Consider the following 13,624-nt stretch of genomic DNA (forward strand, 5'->3'; position numbering starts at 1 on the left):
GGGGGTGGGGGGTAAGAGGCTGTATAGCAAAGGCCTGGAGCTCTGAGAACTTTGTGCATTTGAAGACCAGTGGTGGGAGCCCAGAGTGAGACTCTGGGAAGGGGCCAGGGTGAGGCTGGAGCTGCAGGCTGGGAACAAGAGTCATGTGGGTCTGAAAATTAGTTTTACATGTCTGCGTATACACACACACACACACACACAGATGTACATACACATATGTACATATACACACACGGATATGTAAATCGTGTGCACGCGCGCACACGTTGAAGTGGTGCTGTGAATATGAAGCCATCACTTCCTGTCCCAGTGCTGGGTGCTCTGCTGAGATGACTGTTGGTGTCTCCCCCACCCCCAAACCATGTGGTGTAGAGAAGAGGGACTGGCTGTGGGTTGGGTGGAGAGTAGGCTGTTCTAGGTGTCTGTCCTGGCAGGAGAACTGGTTTTTTTAGCTTTGGAGCAGGGCTGGCTGAGGACCCTGTGGGACTCCTTTAGGCCCAGGGGTCTGCACCAGTTTCCCTCTTTTCATTGGGGGCGGGGGGGGGTGGGGTGGGTGACGACTCACAACCCAGTGCTGCCTCTGCAGGCTTTTCAGAGGCAGCCCGTGGAGGCCCATGGTAGCACCTGGTGAGAAAGAGGAAGCACCTGGTGGCATCCCGCCTGCCTCTCCTGACAGACATTTCTCTCGCTAAACAGCACCTCTCTGTGGCAGCCTCCGGCTCTGCGCTGACAGAGGAGGTGCTCCCCTCCCCGAGGGAGGCGCCATCATCTGTGGCTTCTGCTCTGCCCTTGGTCACTGACTCGACTGCACAACACAGCCAGTGAGAGTCCCCCTCCCCTCCTGTGCTTGAGAGGCAGCCCTTAACTAGAGGTTTGTAGAAATGACCCAGCTTCAAACTGCAGGGTTCAGGGCCCAGCGGCAAAGCGTGCCTCGGTGTAATGGCAGCGTTTCATTTCTGACTGTATACAGATGTTGCCCTGTAGACAGCTGGGCTGTCCCCTCTCCTGCCAGCGAGTGAGTCTTGTTCCCATGCTAGCCCGGCTTTTACTGTTTCCCCTCCTGCCCCTCCCCAGAGACCATTAAGCTGCCCACCTCCTGGTATGTTCCAGTTCTGATAGGAGAGCCATTGAAGGTTCTTGGCGGGAGACCAGCCCCTGCTCCCCGGTTGGCTCCCCTGCTTTCCCAGCGCGTTTGATGTGCACATTCCCCAGAGTTCCTATGCGGCTGGCTGGCTCTGGAGTGCCCAGAGATTGGAGCTCTCCTGAAAGGGGAACCCAGCTGCTGTCCTCCCTGGTTTTAGGGGCGGGGTTTGAAAATAGAGAATCATAATCTCCCTCCTCCTCCTCCCCCTCCCCCTCCTCACCCCTGCAACACTGCCGGTAAACTGGAGTGACTGGCTCTGGAGCCGGACTCAGGGACTCAGCCCGCCTCACCGCTCTGCATGGCAGCAGCGATCTGGAGGAAGATTAATGGGCTTGTGAGTATGTGCACAGGGAGTACATTGCGCCTCGGCCTGCAGTTCTGTGGCAGGTGTGGACTTACCCTGGTGTAGGGAGACCAGGGCTCTGTAGGGGAGGTGGTGGCCCAGCCAGGTATGTGTGTGCCTAAGCCACCTTGTTCTTTAAGACTTGGAGAAACGGAAAGCACTTCTAAATACTCCTGCTCTTCAGAGGAGCTTGGTGGGTGGTCGGGGAGTTTATTCTTGGAATCTCCTACAGCACAATATCCCCTTTTTTCTAAGCCAGTTGCTTTAGTTTCTAAGCTGGACTTACTACCTTCAGTTTTCTGAGGAAGGTTAGGAAAGTGGTAGCTGCTCTGTTGTTAGAAAGGGGATGCTGGAGAGGGGAGCACAGGTGGCCGGCGGGTGTATCATGTTCCCCCTCTGGCTGGCTAGAGAAGGGACACCCTCACCCTCTTCTGCTGACCTCTTCGGCCAGCCCCGGGAACACCCACATGGAAACATCTTCTTGCTGCTAAGGCTTGAGCGCCTACAGCACAGACCAGAGCAGAGCAATGCAAGCTTGCTGCGAGGGGGGGACTCGGTGTTCAGGGGCTGTGACAGGCGGTTTTGCAGAGCCAGGCCCAGCATCGCGGCCTGCTGGGGAGAGCCTAGCTGCCCGGAGCCACCGGAGCCACCGGCTTGGGTGCTGACCACCTTCCCCTCTTGCTGGGTCTCTCGCTAGTGCTGTCATTGTCAGATTGACCCTCTGGTTAGAGAGGACACCCTGACCTGGTCTCGGCTCGCTGCTGCCTGAGCACCTCTGCCCTAGAGCTGTACCCAGTTTGTCTCCCAGGTCTGACTTGGAGTGAGTGGGGCAAGAAGTGGTCACAGGAAGTTCCGTTTTGGTGGTTGGACTTCTGACTGGGAATTTGGTCATCTGGGAGCCGAGTGCTTTTTTTATCCGAATGTGCCCTGAACACTCCCTTCTTAAGCTCTCATCACATCTCGTGGTGGGCCAGGAAAGCTTTGCTCGGGTACTAATTTTTTGGGTTTGTGTTGCTCATCCCTGTATTCTCTCCCAGCCGCTAACAAACCCAAACCTTTCTTACAAAGAACATGGAAAAAGTTGAACAGTGCCTCAAGGTCACTGGATCATAAGTGGTATTTGGCATAGTTAGCTGGTTTGGTGTTTGGTGAGAGCTTTCTGCTTTATATTTGAGCAAAAGATTTCTTGGCGGAAGGCCTCTGTGCTGTGTTCCCAGTGCTTGCCCTGTGTACAGGGTTTGCCCCCTTCCCTCCCCTGACAGGTTGTTTTAATCCTCTTGCCTATAAACAAGTACAGCAGAACGTGTCAGGCCAGCTCACATGACCTTGGTTATCTCTTCATGGGGGAACCAGCATCAGCTGTAGATACACAGGCACTTGATGGGGTAGAGCTGTCAGGGTAAAGGGGAGATGCCAGGAGGAAGCCGGGGTCTGCCAAGGAAGGGGAGTGCTATGAATGTGGTCCTCAGTGAGGACCAGGCAGGAAAAGTCAGCTGCCATTGACAGGAATGCGGAGAAGACAGTTTCATTCCTTGTTGCCTTTTGTCCCTGCATTTCGACTCCTGGCATCTCATTTCTCTTTCTCCTGTCTCTCACATCCTGTCTGGAGGGGCCGGGGGCCGGGGCATGCAGCTGTTTCAGGAAACTGCCCCCAAGACAGATGCGTGTATGCCAGTTCATGGGATACAAAACCCAACACCAACAATCCCATCTTCCCAAACGGTGGTCTTGTTGTGTTGCTTGAAGGACAGCTGGCGGTGGGAGCCTGGCTGCCATGGAAGAGTCTCCACCCAGAGACACTCAGGAGATGGAAGTGGAGCTCAGTTCTCACCACACACACACACACACACACACACACACACACACACACACGTTTCCCCCCTCTCACAACTGAAGAGGCAGTGCTCTTCAGCACATAACAATCGGGGACTCTAGCCACACGTGTGTCTGTGTGTGTTTCTTAAATGCGAGTCACATTTCCCACTGACACTGATTTGCAAAGTTTCTAGGTCCCTCTATCTAGAAACTCTTGTATGTCTCAAGAGCTGTGTTGTATACTCTGGATTTTCCTAGGGTGGGATGTGTATGTTTCAAGTGCTTTTTATCGGGGGAGAGTAGAGTGGACTTTTATGGAGGGGATAAGACATTTTAGCTGCTGGAGACTTTTTCTGGTTCTGCAAGAAACCCAGGCTCAAGTACGAGCTGTGCGAATAGAACTTGGCCTTTGACCCTGGAGCTCTAGGCCAGTTCAAAAGGTCCATCTCTTTTTACATGTATAGAGCATTTGTGGTGATCATTGGGTAAATAAGGTAAAGCCCAAAGCCTTTTTTTATAATCCACCTCCCTCCCCATATCTTTTTCTGGCAACCTACAGAGTAAGTTAGGAAAGCATCTGGAATTATTACAATAATAGCTAGTATGTTATGAGCATTTAGTATATGTCAGGCATTGTTCTGAGTGTTTTGGATGGTGTTGGATATACAGCAATTTCTGACTTTTAAAAATCTGTTTTCTCTTGATAGAGACCCCTTTATGTCTTGGGGTCTTTGTTGGTGGTTGTGCGGACTAGACAGAACAACAGAATGGGTAGCAGTGGCTTCCTGCTGCCCAGTTAGAGTCTGCCAACCGGAGATGTCTGGGTGGTGTTTTTCTCTCCGTCTTCAGGTCTTTCTTTAAGCCACCATGCCTGTTGGCAAGTAGAGCTACCCTTCAGGATTTGTTGGGGAAGATCTGTATTCCTTTTGTAGCCACCCTTTCTTCCCTGCCCTCTTTGGAGGTGAAGAGCTACAGACTTGGCTGCCTGCCTCCTTCAAAACAACCAGCCTGCTCTTGTCTGCAGTCGGTGCGATAGTGCATCTAACAATGCCCCAAAGTGGCCCTCTTCCCCCGCCCCCACCACCTGTTCATTGTGGTCCTAGTTCATGAGCTGGTGTGTACAGAGCCCCGCTCCCAGCTTCCGATCACGGAGGTCGGAATCCTCAGACCCTCCAGCCCACGCCTCCCTGCTGCCTTGGCCAGGGCTCAGCCGGCCTTTCCCAGACACTCCCTTCTCCGAGAGACTCTTCCTAGGACTCTCCGAAAAGATGAATTAACGGTAAAACGTGCTTTTTATTTATTTTTTAATAGATGTTTATTGATTTCAGAGAGGAATGGAGAGGGAAAGAGAGAGACAGAAACATCAATGATGAGAATCATTGATCGGCTGCCTCCTGCATGCCCCACACTGGGGATCGAGCCTACAACCTGGGCATGTGCCCAGAACAGAAATTGAACCGTGACTTCCTAGTTCACAGGTCGACCTTCAACCACTGAGCCACGCCGGCCAGGCTAAAAGGTGCTTTTTAAGAAGACACTTGTAATGGAAAATGGCTGTCATCTCTTTTACCATACTCTACTCCTAGGCCAAGTGCCTAGATAACTAGGGCACCCTGAGGTAGGACTGTCATTGTCACCAAAAATGAACAACAGTGCATGGCTTTGGGGGCAACCTAGGCCTAAAGCCAGAAGCCGACATGTACTCAGTCTGACTGAGAAGCTGTGTTTTCCAGTCTTCTCTTCTGACCACTGATCTGGCCAGCTAGCCAAGGCACCTGCCCCTGTGGCCCCTTAGCAATAGGGCCCAGCAGTCTGCCCTTGGCCCAGGGTCAAGACCGCAGTAGCAGTGACGGGCCTGGTGAGGTGGATGTGAGGCATGTCCTGGCTTCGGTTGCCAAGCAGGGAGACTGTTCTAAAGAGCATTTGCTCTCTGATGCGTCAGGGAACTGCCCCAGGCTCCCTTTGGTTCTCTCTCTAGCTGGAAGTTCTTCCCGGCCTTCCTTAGCCCTTCCCCCCTGCAAGGCAGTATCCACTCACGGTTCCTCTTCTCCAGCCTCATTCCTCATCTCCACCTGGTTCATATCTCCTTAGCCCAGTGGTTCCCAACCTTATTTTGGCCATGCCCCACCTAAGCATATACCTGATGCCCCCCGTGACATATAATTCTCATTCAAAAGTGAACTGTTCATGTGGAGGAAGCCTAAAAGGCCATGAACTTGGTCTAAACAAGCTTCCAAAGAACATGGCATCCATGAAAGAGAAAAATAAAAGAACAAAAGGACAGTTGAAGTACTGAGGAAGAAATCACTAAGAAATTGTTTTAAAAAATAATAATAATATGAAAAAAATAGAAAATAGTTTCAAAACATAAGAGAACTGAAATGCATAAATATGTCACAATACATACTTATATAATATGTATGAGGCCTCTAGAACCATAAGAAATGCAAAAAGTTTACTGTGAGTAACTCATTTTCGAATTGCCCCCCTTAAAAATCAAATTGCCCCCCTGGGGGGCGTGTGTCCCACATTGGGAAACCGCTGCCTTAGACCTTTCGCCCTGCTCAGCCACCCCAAATACTTTGAAGTAACCCTCTTTTACCTCAAGTCCTCTTGTTTCAAGCCGTCACCCAGGATTTGAAGTTTAGGGAGCCCCATTTCTGCTGCCCATGCTGCTTGCAGAACAAAAAAAGTTCCTAGGTTCCATGGGGAACACAGAACTCATTGCCCTGCTGTGGACTGTGGTTAAGATCTTAAATATGGTTAATCAACTATTCAGCTACAATGGTGGGCCCTCACGGGCTGGCCCGAGGACACAGCCTCTGTTTCTAACATGTTTCTATGGGTAAATAGTTCCTTTTCAGAGCAGAACTCTTGGCAAGCTGGGCATTTCTTTGGTACGCTGCAAGAGATTTGCATGTGCTTGTGGAAGTGTCCTCGTTACTCTGTAGTCACAGCACCATCTATCACAAAAATTGTCCTGCTGTATGCAAATGACAATGACCAAAAGAAACACACACACCACTTCCTCCCCACAAAGCTTGCCAGAGAGCTGTGCTCACTTCCCGTGACTGTTCTGCTGGCCAGGTGAGAGTGAACTCTCCATTCTGACCGATCTGACCCGTTGCAGGTGGCACTGGAAACGGGCCCTCGCCTGCTTGGTTTTTAATGTTCTGCTGTGGGAGGAAGAGAGCACCTCTGCCTGAGCAGGAGCAGCCCAGTTGGATTTGTGGGAAGTCCAGCCCGTTGAGTTTCCATTGGTCACTTAGGTGGAGCAGCCACATTGTAGCCCAGCTAGGTAGGGACAGTTCCGAGGCGAGAGTGCCGCGATGGCCTTAGGTGGCGTCTTTTCTTCTGCTTCAGCTCTGACCTCTGGCCATGGTGACTTCTGGGGCAGCAAACTTTGTCCCAGTGTTTTTTCTGACATTTCCTCCTCCTTGAACTCCCTCTTTGCAACTGGAGGAGTAGGACAGCAATATTGTTCCCACTTCCAGACGGAGATGCAGTGGGAAGGGGCACTTGCTTTATTCAGCAGCTCAAGGCCCTTGTCCCAGCACAGGGCTGGGTCCGCTCCCAGCTCAGCACGAATGGTTTAGGAAACCACATTGGAAAGGGCAGAGACAAAGGGTAAAATCGGCACCCAGGTAGCAAGGCTGTTGCATCAATGCTGAGAGTTTTTGGCTTTTTGTTTTTTGTGTGTGTTTTAAGATCTCGTGCTTCTCTTTTACTTTGTGTTGGCAAAAACCCTGGGAGAAGATGGGAGATTCTGGAGGAGATGATTATGCTGGGTGAGTCAACTGAGCTCCCAGCTGCTGTTTTTAGTTCCTTTGCTTTTCTGGACTAGGAGGCAGTTTGAGGAGGGGGGATGGGCAGGGGGCAGGGTGTGGTTGCTGATTTGTGTAGCAGGACTGGGAGGCAGGTGTGTATAGGTGACATTTTTTGGCCATCTCGGGCCTTACAATCAGTATGTTGATTCAAGGAAGAAATTTTAAAGCAGAGCTCTCAGTGTGGCAAACAGTAAATAAATGTTTCCTCCAAGTCCCTGTTGCTTTCCCAAATCAGTACCTCTTAGAATGGCTCCAGCAGCACTGCCTTGTCACAGCAGGACACAGTGGTCCTGATAGCAAAGCCGTGGAAGGATTGAGTTAGAAGCAGAGAGAACTGTCTGAAGTGAGAGAGCCTGGTGGTGGTTGGGCAGCAGGAAGTTTGGAGGAGAGGGTTCCCCCTCTGTGATGAAAGGAGGGTTTGGGCTTGATTGAGGGGGCAGAGACTGGGGGGGGGCGGCGCTGCTGGTTCTGGGCTGTGCCTGTATCTGAATCTGTCTCCAGATTGCCTTGAGCTTTGTGTTAGGAGGAAGCACAAGGCTTTATGCCCACCTGAGGAGGCTTGTTGGTGGAACAGACACTCCATAGTTGTCATCTGTCCACGGGAGAGGGGATCGCGCACTCGCTGCCCCTTGGAAGCTGTCTGCAGAGTACACTGGTGACGTCCTAACATGTTTTCTCACTCGTTTTTACACATTTGTGCAGTACCTTGTTGAATACTTCCGCCATGTGCTTAGGCGTTGTTGTGGGCCATGAATTAGACAGACCAGGGTCCCTCCCTTTGTAGAATAGTATAGTGGGAAGGGCAGACAGTAACCAAGCAACTTCACAGGGCAACAGATATCCTGAAAGAGGGGAGAGGGGTTTTGTGGCAAGAGGTTTTGATCTTCTTTTCTCTGCCCTTGTCTTTTCTCCTGGGGGACAGAGGGGTAGGGTGACTTCAAGGCCAAAAAGTTGTACCACTATGATTTGGTAAGTATAGTCAAGCGGCGCTGCTGGTTCTGGGCTGTGCCTGTATCTGAATCTGTCTCCAGATTGCCTTGAGCTTTGTGTTAGGAGGAAGCACAAGGCTTTATGCCCACCTGAGGAGGCTTGTTGGTGGAACAGACACTCCATAGTTGTCATCTGTCCACGGGAGAGGGGATCGCGCACTCGCTGCCCCTTGGAAGCTGTCTGCAGAGTACACTGGTGACGTCCTAACATGTTTTCTCACTCGTTTTTACACATTTGTGCAGTACCTTGTTGAATACTTCCGCCATGTGCTTAGGCGTTGTTGTGGGCCATGAATTAGACAGACCAGGGTCCCTCCCTTTGTAGAATAGTATAGTGGGAAGGGCAGACAGTAACCAAGCAACTTCACAGGGCAACAGATATCCTGAAAGAGGGGAGAGGGGTTTTGTGGCAAGAGGTTTTGATCTTCTTTTCTCTGCCCTTGTCTTTTCTCCTGGGGGACAGAGGGGTAGGGTGACTTCAAGGCCAAAAAGTTGTACCACTATGATTTGGTAAGTATAGTCAAACCTCGATTCTCGAATGTCTCCCATCTCGAACAATTCACTTCTCAACCTGACAACCCTTTCATGAAAGCTGTATGACCAGTCACAAGTCTCTCAGGCGACAGAGAAGAGGATGCCCGAGTATGAGCCAGTTTACCCCGGTTAACATCTCGGGATATTGTGCTGTGAATATTTTTGTGTGTTTTTTTTTTTTTTGCTTTTGTAGCTGCTTATTATAATTATTAAATTTTCATTTTTATTGTACATTTCCTTTTTATTAAATTTTCTTTTATATTTCATGTCCTTTTTGTTTTTAAAGTGTTTATAGATTAGAATTGTACTATATATACAAAAGGTTAAAACGGAATCATTTGGGGGTCTGGGACGAATTAATTCAATTTACATTATATCTAATGGGAAAAAATGATTCGGTTTTTGAATAGCCTTCTGGAAATAATTAAGTTTGAGAAACGAGGTTCCACTGTATTTTAACATGGGCCAGCTAGGTGCAGGCACTGTTAGGCACTAAACGCATACAGAAGTGAGCAAGACATTGTCTTGAACACTCAGAGCTCATGGAAGCACAAAGTCAGAAGCAACAAACGGGTACAGATAGGATGGTGTGAGAGTCCAGAGCGGGAGAGATCACTCGCAACTGAGAAGGTATCTTGATAATTCTTTAAACAAAAGGGATTAAGAGGGCTGACTTACCTGGACCACTTAAAAGAAGGCATTATGTGGTAGCTGGTGCTTTGCTTTAGTGAGTATCTGTGTTAGCTCTTCCTACCATAGCTCAGATCCCTTTCCTACCTGCCCCAGGGCGGTAGCTGGGGTCCCACCACAGGGCTAACTCCAGAGGACGCCCTCCACTCCCACACCAGATGCAGGCAGGCAGTGTGCTAAAAACATGAATTACTTGTAAAGAAAAGGAAGTTCGAGGGAGGCCCAGGCACCTCAGCTGCACTGGTTAGTCTCCATGAGCTCCCCACAATCCTCTGTGGAATGAGCCAAACCCTTCTGCTGCAGGCTGCCTTCTGCCTCCCCCAGAGCCCGGGCTGCTGGCAGGCTGGCTCTCCTGTGATATGGAGGAACTTGTTGGTCTCCATGGTTACAGTAACCCACTGGTACGGGAGGAGCTGAATGGAGTGTGAGGCTGGCAATGTGAGCTTCCCCCAGCCCTTGGCACCATGTGGTACGGGTCTGTGGCTGTTTCTTGGGGCTTGTCTGGAAGGAGTTAAGGAACTGACGAGGAAGGGAAGAACAGGCACCCCTCCGTCCTCCTCTGGGCTACTCGGGGGCAGAGGTGGGTGCCTTCTCGCTCATCCACTCGTCTTGGAGGAGTGGTTTCATGTTAGGAAAGGGTCTTCTTTATGTGACAGCCCAGCCATGGTAGAATTATGACTTGATTCTAGAAGGAATACCAGCTTTGCTACTCTGGTGCTTGTAGTCAAGATCTTGGAGATTAAAGCTCTTCTTAGGGCTTAGAGAACCCCTTGAGATGAGAAGAACGGTCCTACCTGAAAGTGAAGAAATTGGGAAACATTGTCGAGACCTTACTGTGTACCAGGCACCATGGCCCAGTCAGCACCATGTCCTAGCCGCACTGACCCTGTGAGTGTGGACAGCCAGTGGCCTCGTGTCCCAAGTGAGGACACAGACTAAGAGAAGGCAAATCATCTTGCTCCGTCAGCTGGTAAGGACCAAAGGCAGGACTCCCTCCCACTCAAGTCCGTCTCTCTCCAGAGCCTCTCCTCCCATAATGCAGCAGGCAGAGAGGCTGTAGTGAGTCTAATGTGCAGTCCCCTCCCTAAGTTCTAGAAGGCGGGAACCAGGTCTCTGAGCTTTGCAATGGCCCTGGCTGCAGAGGTAGGCACTCAGCAAAGGTTTGCCGAAGCGACAGCAGTAATTGGGGAATGAGAGAGAGCTCCCTCGGTGGACTCCACCAGTGTTTCAAGTGACTCTGGTGACAGGACGTTGAGGGGTGCTCATTGTATTGTGGCTTCAAGTGAACTAAGGGGGGTGAGCTGGAGGTGGCTCAGTCTGATCTCATGCCAGGTCAGCTCTTGCCTGCTGGACTTCCCAGGCAGGCCCTGGCTTCGGCTGTGGCTGCTTTGAGGCCCGCAGGCTGCTCCCCTCGTGGCCCAGGCTGCAGTGCTGGTCGCCCTGGCTGGGGATGAGGCTTGCAGCCCAGGGCGTTAAAGACGCTGCCTTTGCTTCAGTTTCAGGCTCTGCTTGTCTCCTTTGTCAGGGAGGCGCCTACCCTGGCTGGAGAAAGGAGTAGCCCTTTGACTGTTTGCCACAGCTTCACCTCCTCTCTGCAATGGGGTATTAAGGAAAGGGGGTCCCCCAGGTGCAGCCATCACAGTTAGCTTCAGGGGTGTGGGAGTTGCATCCAGCCTCCCCACTGGTCAGTGCTTACCACAGCTTTACAAGATCTCCTACCCAGAATGCTCCACTGGTTTATTACCTCCTGGCAGTTGAGAGTGACAGTTATTCAGGATCAAAGGATGCAAAGAAAGCGCTTGGATGCAGTGAAGGAGGAAGGGTTAAAGAGCTAGTGACTTGCCAGGGCCGTGTGACTTTGCAGCTTAGTCCAACCCCGTCTGCCCCGGCCTCTCTGAGGTCAGTGCTTGGTACTTCCTCATATAGAAAGCCCCTTCCTGCCCGGCAGATAGGACTGAGGAAACCACCTTCCAGTCGCTTCTGAGTAAAGGGGCAGGTGGTCCCGGGCCAGCCTGAGCCCACGGTCCAGGTCAGCGCCCACTTTGGAAAGGAGTGGTCCACTTAGGGGACCACCTGGGAAGTCTTTAAAACAACCCTCCACTGCTGACCTTACCAGGCATTGGCCTTCCTGTGGTCCCAGCACCTTTCCTGCATCTTCACCTCTTCACCTCTCTGGTCTGGAGGAAGAGCCAGGGACTTACCTTTTTGGGGAAGTAAAAGCAGATTAGGCATCAAGAAGTGTTGATGGCTGGTTGAGGGGACAGCAGAGCACTCAAATGGGCACAAAAGCCCTGGGCTCAGTCCCAGCTCTGCCTGGGAGGCGCGGGACCCTGGGCAGGTCTCTTCACTCCTGTGCTTCAGTGTCTCATCTGTGAACTGTGGGTCCTGCCTACCCCGTCGGCCTCTGGTGTGAACACAGCAGTGCTTGCTGGCAGACGTTACTATCAGAAATGCCTGATCTCATGTGTAAGACAAACGCTGAAGTAGTGTGATCTTCAGGTGTCTGTGCTCAGGTGTGGGAGGGCACCGAGGGGATTATGGCCGACCAGCATGGGGTCTTTAAGGTGTTGCTTCATGGGAAGGATCCTAGCCTCGGGTAGTGGAATGAATGGGAAGTAGATGGTGAGCCAGAAGCAAGGCCAGGATCAGAACACAGAGCACAGACAAGGTCAACGGGGGCTTTGCAGGAGGAAGGTGTGAGAAAGGGCTGCCCCCAGGCCCTAGGACAATGATGGCGAACCTGTGACACACGTGTCAGAGGTGACACGCGAACTCATTTTTTTGGTTGATTTTTCTTTGTTAAATGGCATTTAAATATATAAAATAAATATAAAAAATATAAGTCCTTGTTTTACTATGGTTGCAAATATCAAAAAATGTCTATATGTGACACGGCACCAGAGTGAAGTTAGGGTTTTTCAAAATGCTGACACGCCGAGCTCAAAAGGTTCGCCATCACTGCCCTAGGAGCTTGTAGAGAGCAGCCTTGTTGTGTGTGTGTGTGTGTGTGTGTGTGCGCGCGCGCGCGCGCGCCCCCGCAAGGGGGCAGGAGATGTGGGGGGGGGGCTGGAGGTTGGTGGGAACTTAGGAATAGATTCCCAGAAACAGGGTTGGAAGGGACTTAGAGGGACATTTCATTCTTCAGCCCTTGGGTAAAATTTAGAACCCAAAGACCTCTAAAGGGCTTCACTGGATCCCTGGACCCCCTGAAATTTGTCCAAGGTATTTTGCGTGTAAGTCACATACATTTTTCTAAGGCTAAACACTGCTTTTTGTGGACTAAGGGTCCGTCTGCCACTGCTGGATAGCTGGATTCTGCCACCTGTCCCCCAGCCTTGTTCTTGGTGGGTGGTTTGCTGGTCTTGCCCTCTCTGGGTCAGCATGTCTGATTCACATACTCCTCTCTCCCCTGCCTCCGACTTCAGCCCTTTCCCAGGTCCCACCTGCCGCAGGTGAGATAAGGACTTTATGACAGCCCTGGCTAGAGTGAGTCTCCTCCTCTCCCAGCTGTTACCCAGCAAAGCACCTTGGGGAGGGTGGGGCAGCCACTTCCGGCGAGGGGGAGGGGAAGGGAGAAGGAAGTTGATCTAAACCCGCCTCTTTCTCTCTTAGTCTCCCTCCTTCCTGGTCCCCTCCGGCCCCTTTCCTCCCACCTTGCTCCTGGTGTCGTGTCCTGAGCTGTATGTATTTCCTGGCTACGAGGGCCTGGCCCGCAAGAAGCCGCCGGCTTGTCCCCGCCGCTCTCCTTGCCAAGCCCGGGCTCTCTGCTAGTGGTAGTTTCGGTTGCGACATAGTCCAGGTTCCCAGGCAGGAGCCGCTGGGCCTGGCTGCTTTGCTGCTTTTCACTGAGGAGGTGGTGGAAGGTGTCGCCTGCTTCGGCTGAGTAAGGGTGGCTGGCGGAGCGCCCCCGCCCTGGGCCTGGCTCTTCCCGGCCTCTGTACTTTGCCCTCGCTGCCTGACAGGTTCTGCTGTGGCTCTGCTGGATGGAAGTTGCTGGTAGTCCTTGTCCCTTTCTCCAGCCGGGTATGTTTTCCTCTTTTTTTTTTTTTTTGCTCTGGGATTGCCCTTTCCTCTTCTTTCCCTCCCACCCAAACACGGGCTCTTTGAAGAATTGCTAGCACTGTAGTGAGATTCATGGGAAGGTGAAGAGGCATTGGCCAGGAAAGGAAGAGCAACCACCAACAGAAGAGTCTCCCCTAAGATCGAGTCAGCAGACTCAGCCAGAGTGAGAGGAAGGGGTGGTGGAGCAGAGGCCCAGGGCGGGCTCACAGTACTACAGTGA

General features: G+C 51.6%; 1 protein-coding gene across 11 annotated transcripts in view; it reads left to right on the forward strand.

Annotated features, from left to right (window-relative positions):
- Positions 1-13,624, forward strand: part of MARK2 (MAP/microtubule affinity-regulating kinase 2) — a 57,527-nt gene that overhangs the window by 24,335 nt on the left and 19,568 nt on the right. The window contains exon 1 of one of the 11 annotated variants that reach the window (XM_014537982.1): positions 12,929-13,365. The exons of 9 other annotated variants lie outside the window; for them this stretch is intronic. The gene's annotated coding sequence lies outside the window, so the exon portion shown is untranslated. Of the gene's footprint in view, positions 1-12,928; positions 13,366-13,624 lie in introns of those variants that run through there. One more of the 11 variants, XM_005864160.2, reaches the window with a different exon arrangement.

This window comes from Myotis brandtii, unplaced genomic scaffold (genome assembly GCF_000412655.1).
Source record: "Myotis brandtii unplaced genomic scaffold, ASM41265v1 scaffold187, whole genome shotgun sequence".
Taxonomy (NCBI): Eukaryota; Metazoa; Chordata; class Mammalia; order Chiroptera; family Vespertilionidae; genus Myotis; species Myotis brandtii.